The sequence below is a fragment of the Macaca mulatta genome, chromosome 3 (genome assembly GCF_049350105.2).
Source record: "Macaca mulatta isolate MMU2019108-1 chromosome 3, T2T-MMU8v2.0, whole genome shotgun sequence".
NCBI classification, from domain to species: Eukaryota; Metazoa; Chordata; class Mammalia; order Primates; family Cercopithecidae; genus Macaca; species Macaca mulatta.
This window is the reverse complement of record NC_133408.1, coordinates 35536027-35542313: the sequence shown is the minus strand read 5'-3', so window position 1 is coordinate 35542313 and position 6287 is coordinate 35536027. Positions and strand designations below refer to the sequence as shown.

Here is a 6287-nt window from a genome sequence, read left to right as displayed (position 1 = left end):
GTCCTCCTCAGACCCAGCCTCATTTCTCCAGACCACGGGCCCCTATCTCCCCTTTCCTCTGCCATTTGGCAGATGTGCTATGTGGCCCCGGGCACAAAGTCTTCGGCAACCTCTCTCTAGCACAGTATTGGGGATTAAAGGTAACTCATGCCTATAATCCCAACAACTTTGAGAGGCCAAGGTGAGAGCATCACTTGAGCCCAGGAGTCTGAGATCAGCCTAGGCAACATCTCCAGATCCCGTTGCTACAAAAACATTAAAGTTAGCCAGGCTTGGTGGCATGCACCTGTAGTCCCAACTACTCTGGAGGCTGAAGTGGGAGGATCCCTTGAGCCCAGGAGGTTGAGGCTGCAGTGAGCCATGATGGTGCCACTGCACTCCAGCCTGGGTGACAGAGCAAGACCCTGTCTACAAATAAACAAACAGAAAAAAGACTGCAAATTCTTTGCCCTCCTCCCATTGAGAGGAGGCTGTTCCCCCTCCCGTTGGATCTGTGGGCTCCAGGCTCCATCAAGAGCATGTGGGGACTCAGTCACTTGTTTACCCGTGTTCACAGCAGCACCATCCCCAACAGCCAAAAGGGGAAAACAGCCCAAGCATCATAGACCGATGAACGAATACACAAAACGTGGTCCTTCCACCCAGTGGAGCATTACTCAGCCTTAAAAGGGAATAAAGGCTGGGCGTGGTGGCTCACGCCTGTAATCCCAGCACTTTGGGAGGCCAAGGCAGATGGGTCATCTGCCTGAGGTCTGGCCAACATGGTGAAACCCTATCTCTACTAAAAATACAAAAATTAGCTGGGCGTGGAGGTGGGTGTCTGTAATCCCAGCTACTCAGGAGGCTGAAGGAGGAGAATCGCTTGAACCCAGGAGACAGAGGTTGCAGTGAGTCGGCATCACTCCATTGCACTCCAGCCTGGGTGACAAGAGCAAAACTCTGTCTCAAAAATAAATAAATAAATAAATAAATAAATAAATAAATATTTTAAAAAAGGGAATGAAGTGCCGTCATGTGCTGCAATGTGGATGAAACTCGAGGACATTATGTAAAGTGGAATAAGCCAGTCACCAAAAAACCAATACTGTATGATTCTGCTTATGTGAAGTGTCTGGAATGGCCTTATCCATGGAGGTAGAGAGCAAAATGGTAGGTACCAGGGGCAGGAGGGACAGAAGGATGGAGAGTTATGGTTCAATGCATACAGAATTTTTATTGCAGATGATGAAAAAGTTTTAGGTATAGACAGTGCTGACGGTTACACAACATTGTAAATGTCTTTAATCCCAGTGATGAATGATTAAAATGATAAATGTTATGCTTATTTCATCAGTACCAAAAGGCTGTGGGTGAATGGATGCTGGTTTCTGGTCCTAACCTAAGAGACTGGCAACTTCCACCTCCTGTCTCTTGGGACAGTGACTCCGGGAGCCCTGAGCTGTCATGCAAGAAGTCCAGCTACTCTAAGACCACCGAGCTGGAAAGGCCACAGGGAGGAGCTCCGTGGACAGTCCCAGCTGAACCTTGCCTTCCAGCTGTCCCTGCCAAGATGCCAGGCATGTGAGTAAAGCCATCGTGGACCCTGTAGACCAGACCGCCCACCAGCAGGGGACCATCTGGCAGCCACATGGAGTGGAAGAACCGCCCAGCTGAGCCACTTCCAAACTCTTGACCCACTAAGTCATGATCCACAATGAACCCATCATAGGGATGGTTTGCTTTGCAGTGTGGATAACGAGGATGCCATGTGAGGGACAACTGAGGTACTAATCCAGGGTGTGACTGATGCTCCCCATGTACCCAGAGCTCACTGGGAGCTGGGGATCTTCAGGTGCATCAGAAACATGCCCTACCTCTGTGAAGCTCACAGCCCAGTGAGGGGTACATCAAGTCATCAGGCAATTATCAGACAAGGTCATTGGGGCATCAATGGTGGAGACATGGGAGCTCGGGGGTGGGGAGGGGGGCCTGACCCAGTTGGAGAAAACCAGGGAGGGCTTCCTGGCATGGAGGCTCTTGGCTCTGACCTTATCAAGACTCTTAGGGTTCCAGTTTCTCCATTTGTGAAATGAGGACCATGGGACATCATGAGGAGCTGGTGATCCAGGAGTGTGGACATTCAGACAATGCCTGACAGAGCTGGGGTATAAATACCCCAACTCCCTCTCCCTCAGGGGTGACTTCAAGGCGTGTGCTCCAGCAGCTGCCCACAGCGGTGGCAGGCATGGAGACACACCCATTGTGGCCCATCTTCCCTTCCCCACCTCACTTCCTGGGATGGTTAATTTTATGTGTCCACTTAAATGCACTGTGGGGTGCCCAGACTACACATTGTGTCTGTGAGAGTGTTTCTGGATTCGATTAGCATTTGAATTGCAGACTCAGGAAGGTGGACTTCTCTCCCCAAGTGACTGGGCGTCATCCAATCCCTCAAGAGCTTGAATAGAACAGACAGCAGAGGGAGGAGGAGTTCACCCCTCATTTCCTGCCTCACGGCTGGAGCTGGGACATCTCATCCTCTCTTGCTCTGGGACTGGATGTCCACCATCAGCTGCCCTGGTTCTCAGGCCTCCAGACCTGAGCTGAGTTCGAATCACACCTCAGGCTTCCCTGGGTTTCCAGCTTGCAACACAGATGGTGGGACTTCTCAGCCCCTAGAGTCATATAAACCAGATTCCTCATCCTAAATCTCCTCTGTGCATTGCTTCTGTTTCTCTGGAGAGCCCCCACTAACATGCTCTCCCACTGTCCCCGCAATTCCTGAGATTCCCTCCCAAAGAAAGCACGTGTTCTCAACTGCATCCTTCAGGGTCTCCTCCTGGGGGGCCGTGGTCCAAGACAGCTGGGATTGACTAGCCCCAGGGCTTCTGAACAGCCACTACCCGGCTTTCACTGGGAGGGCCAGGGCTCGGGTAGGAGGGTAGGAGCGGATGGCTCAGGAGGGGAGAGCTCGGGGACACCTGGAACTGCAGTCCTACAACGGAGCAGCTGTGTGGCCTGGGAGAAGTTGCTGAACTTCTCTGAGCCTCCGTTTCCTCACCTTGGAAAAGGGGCAATGGTGTCCTCCCCATGGGGTGGCTGTGAGGTGTGGATGTGGGTAGACACTGGGTTTGGCTGAGGAATCACTGCCAGGGCTGTCCTCTCGTGCTGGTCCTTTTCTTGGTGTTCGTCGATGCCCTGCCCCGATGGACTGTGTGACCCAGAAGGCTTCGCTTTCCCTCTCTGTGCTTCAGATTCCTCCACTGTTCTGCAAAGGGATTGACCTAGATGGCCAAGGCCCCTTGGACTCCTAGAAAACAGTGTTTGCTCAGGAGACATGGCCCTGCGGATGCCGCTACTCTGGACTTGTCAGATGGTTTCTCTCCTGGAAGGGCTAGAAGGAGAAGCAGCCCGCGGGAAGGAGGAATGTGGGTGGCGTCTTCGCCCCGGGCCCCTCCTCGCCTTGCCCTGTCTGAGCTCTGATATTGAAGATGGCAAGAGAATCCAAGCCTTCCCTGTGTCCCTCGTCTCTGCACTTCCAGCCCTCTCGGCAGCCTCCGGGGCTCCTGGGCTACTCCTCGGGGGGCACTTGCCATCCCTCCCACATTTTACCATGGCCTTGGCTGCTACAGCCTCCAGCCTGGGCCCTCTTCACCACCCCAGAGCTCCCCGAGTCTCCACAGCCCATCCTGCCCCTCCACCACTGGGGCGGGCAGGGACCGGCAGGTGGCCCGAGGACACGGGCACAGGGGCAAGCCTCCCCCGCTCCAGATGCCGCCCCGGGCTGGGAGGACAGGGGACCAGGAAAAGGATGCCCGCCAGGGCATCTGATCCCAGGGCAGGAAAGGGGCAGGCTGCCAAGTCGCACGCATCCCAGGCAGCATCCACGTGCAATCCATCATCTGCCACTGCCTGAGAAGGATCCCGGCTCCGTGCAGGAGGTCTGCCCGCCCGGCCGACCCGGCTGCCCGCTCTGCGACCTCAGCGTCCTTCTGCTCCGGTCAGCGGGCGGGGTGGGGGCTGGAGCTACAAAGCCCAGCCTGGGAGGCCGCAGGAGGGCAAGGTGCTGTTCCCAGTGAGCGGATGGGAACACTGAGGCGGGGGTGGGGAAATGCCTTTAGGTGCCCCGAGGGAGGGGACGGGTCCTGGGAAGCAGGTCCTTCAGCCTCGGTTAGGATGGGTCACATGACAGAACAGCCCGGTGTCAACACCAGAGCCGAGCAAGACTGGACTCCCAGCACAGTGCTCAGATATCCCCTACATCCAGGAACAACAGCCACTGCACCCAGGGCTCCAGCCTCCCAGGGCTCCAGCCTCCTAAGACTGCCTCAGCCTGGAGCTGGTGGGAGGGGGCGGATCCGGCGGGATCCACCCTAATGAAGCCATCTCGCCGCCATAATAAAGACCTCATGTACCTCCAATGACACTTAACAAATCCGGGCACAAATAAATAACCCAAGTCCAATTGAATTAACCTTCAGCTGATCAGCACAGCTAAACAAATTACCCCGAGGCCCGAACGAGATTAAAAGACAGGGCGCAGACTGCGATCGTTCGGGGGGAGGGTTCATTGGGTTTAACGAGTTTAAACCAAATCCCCCAGCGTTCTTTTCTGTGGTTTCAGGCCACTCTGCTCCCAGAGTGCGGCCTTTCTGGGGGCCACAGCCCCCTCGGGGGGCAGCAGGGAAAAAGCCAGGCGCCTGCCAGGGAGGGTGAGGCCAAGGAAGTGGCGGTAGAGGAGGGAGACCCCTGTCTGTGCCGGGGAGGAGAACGGGAGGCCACGGCAGGCGGTGTCCCCAGGGAAGCAGCCAAAGCTCGTTTCCAAAGAGACATGTGGGTGCCGGAGTTGGAGGTCTCGTCCTCCCAGCTGACCCCTCGACATCCGATGGCACCCGCTTCACGCCCAGCTGCATTTAGACCCGGGCTGACTCCCAGGAGGAACCTGCTTTGTAAGGTCTAATCCCAGAGTCACGCTTCTCCCACCTGGACCCCAGGCTCTGCCCCAGCTCAGACAGAGGGTAGGAGCCGGAAGCTCGCTATGGTTGGACGGAGATGCTCCCTGGCTGGGAGACCGCAGTCATGCAAAGCCGTTAACGACAGATCGAACCGCCACCCTGCCAGCTGCTTGCGACACGTGGGTTAACATCACTTTTAGGAGAACAGAGACCACTCCGAGGGAGTTTATCTGCCCCCACCCCCAGGGCTGCTGGCCTTTCTGCCTTCAGCTGGCAAAAGGAGCCTGCCCTCAGCTGGGATGCGGCAGCCGGGGAAGGTGGGCTCTGGAGGGAAGCAGAGACGACGCAGTACCTGAGGAACCGTTGCCCAGAGCACGTGGCCCTCTTCTTGCCCTGGATGGAGCACTCAAACACTTCCTGCCCGGGGTGGAGCACTCAAACAGGCCGGAGAGGCCGCCCGCCCCAGGGCAGCTCCCAAGCGAGGGACCCAGCTGTAAACACATGAGAGCCGTCCACCCAGGCCGTGGTGGACCCGCTGAGACTTGGCTCTGGAACTTACCCAGAGAGAGAGAACTCTGCAAACAGTGCTCCCCAACCATCTATTCTAGAGGCAAACGAGGTGGGGCCTCCCAAGGCAGGGGTGCAGGAGGCTGTGTCAGCCTGGACTTCTCCCCTCGGGGCATTTGCTTGTAGCCTAGGAGATTCAAGGGAACCTTAACCTCCTGGAATTCAAAAGGCCCTGTTGTGGGCATCGACCAGAGAGCTGGGGGAGGGAAGGGCTTCCTAGCAGGTCTGACGGTGCTCGAGAGCTGGGGGGCGGGAAGGGCTTCCTAGCAGGTCTGACTTGCGTGGTGGTGAGATCCACGTGGAATTCCGGTGCCCTGGGTCAGCACGGAGGTCGGGGCGGTTCTGCTCACAGCTGGAGCCATGCAGATGCCGTGGAGCTGGAGCCACTCTGGGAGAGGTTGGGGTCCCGGTGCCACAGCTGAAGTTCCAGGTGCTGCTCTGTGGGTCTTTAGGAAGTCATGCCCGGTGGCACCCACAGTGGTGCTGGGAGGCATGCCTGTGCCCTCGTGTTGGGGTTCACCATTAGGTGGTGTCGGTCGGTAGGAGCCACCTAAGAACAGGGTGGGGACGTGAGAGGGTCCCTTGAAGCACCAGCCAATGATGGCTGCATTTGACAAGAGACAGTGGAGACTCCACTAACTGCCCAGGGAGCTCATCCGCGTGCTGGAGGCGTGCCGGGCGGGACGACCGGTGCAGGAGGCGTGATGGCCACCAGCTGAAGCTGATACGGCGAGGCCAGCGGCAGAAGAGCAGCACAGCCCGAATCATCCAGGCTTTGCCGGGGGC

General features: G+C 56.9%; 1 pseudogene across 1 annotated transcript; it reads right to left on the bottom strand.

Annotated features, from left to right (window-relative positions):
- Window positions 1-1196: 1196 nt before the first annotated feature.
- LOC100430756 (putative uncharacterized protein PSMG3-AS1) lies at window positions 1197-5686 on the bottom strand (annotated as a pseudogene). Its single transcript, XR_013415948.1, has 3 exons — window positions 5654-5686; window positions 5287-5351; window positions 1197-4145 (listed from the first exon to the last, which is right to left on the bottom strand). The product of XR_013415948.1 is annotated as a putative uncharacterized protein PSMG3-AS1 (transcript).
- Window positions 5687-6287: the final 601 nt, after the last annotated feature.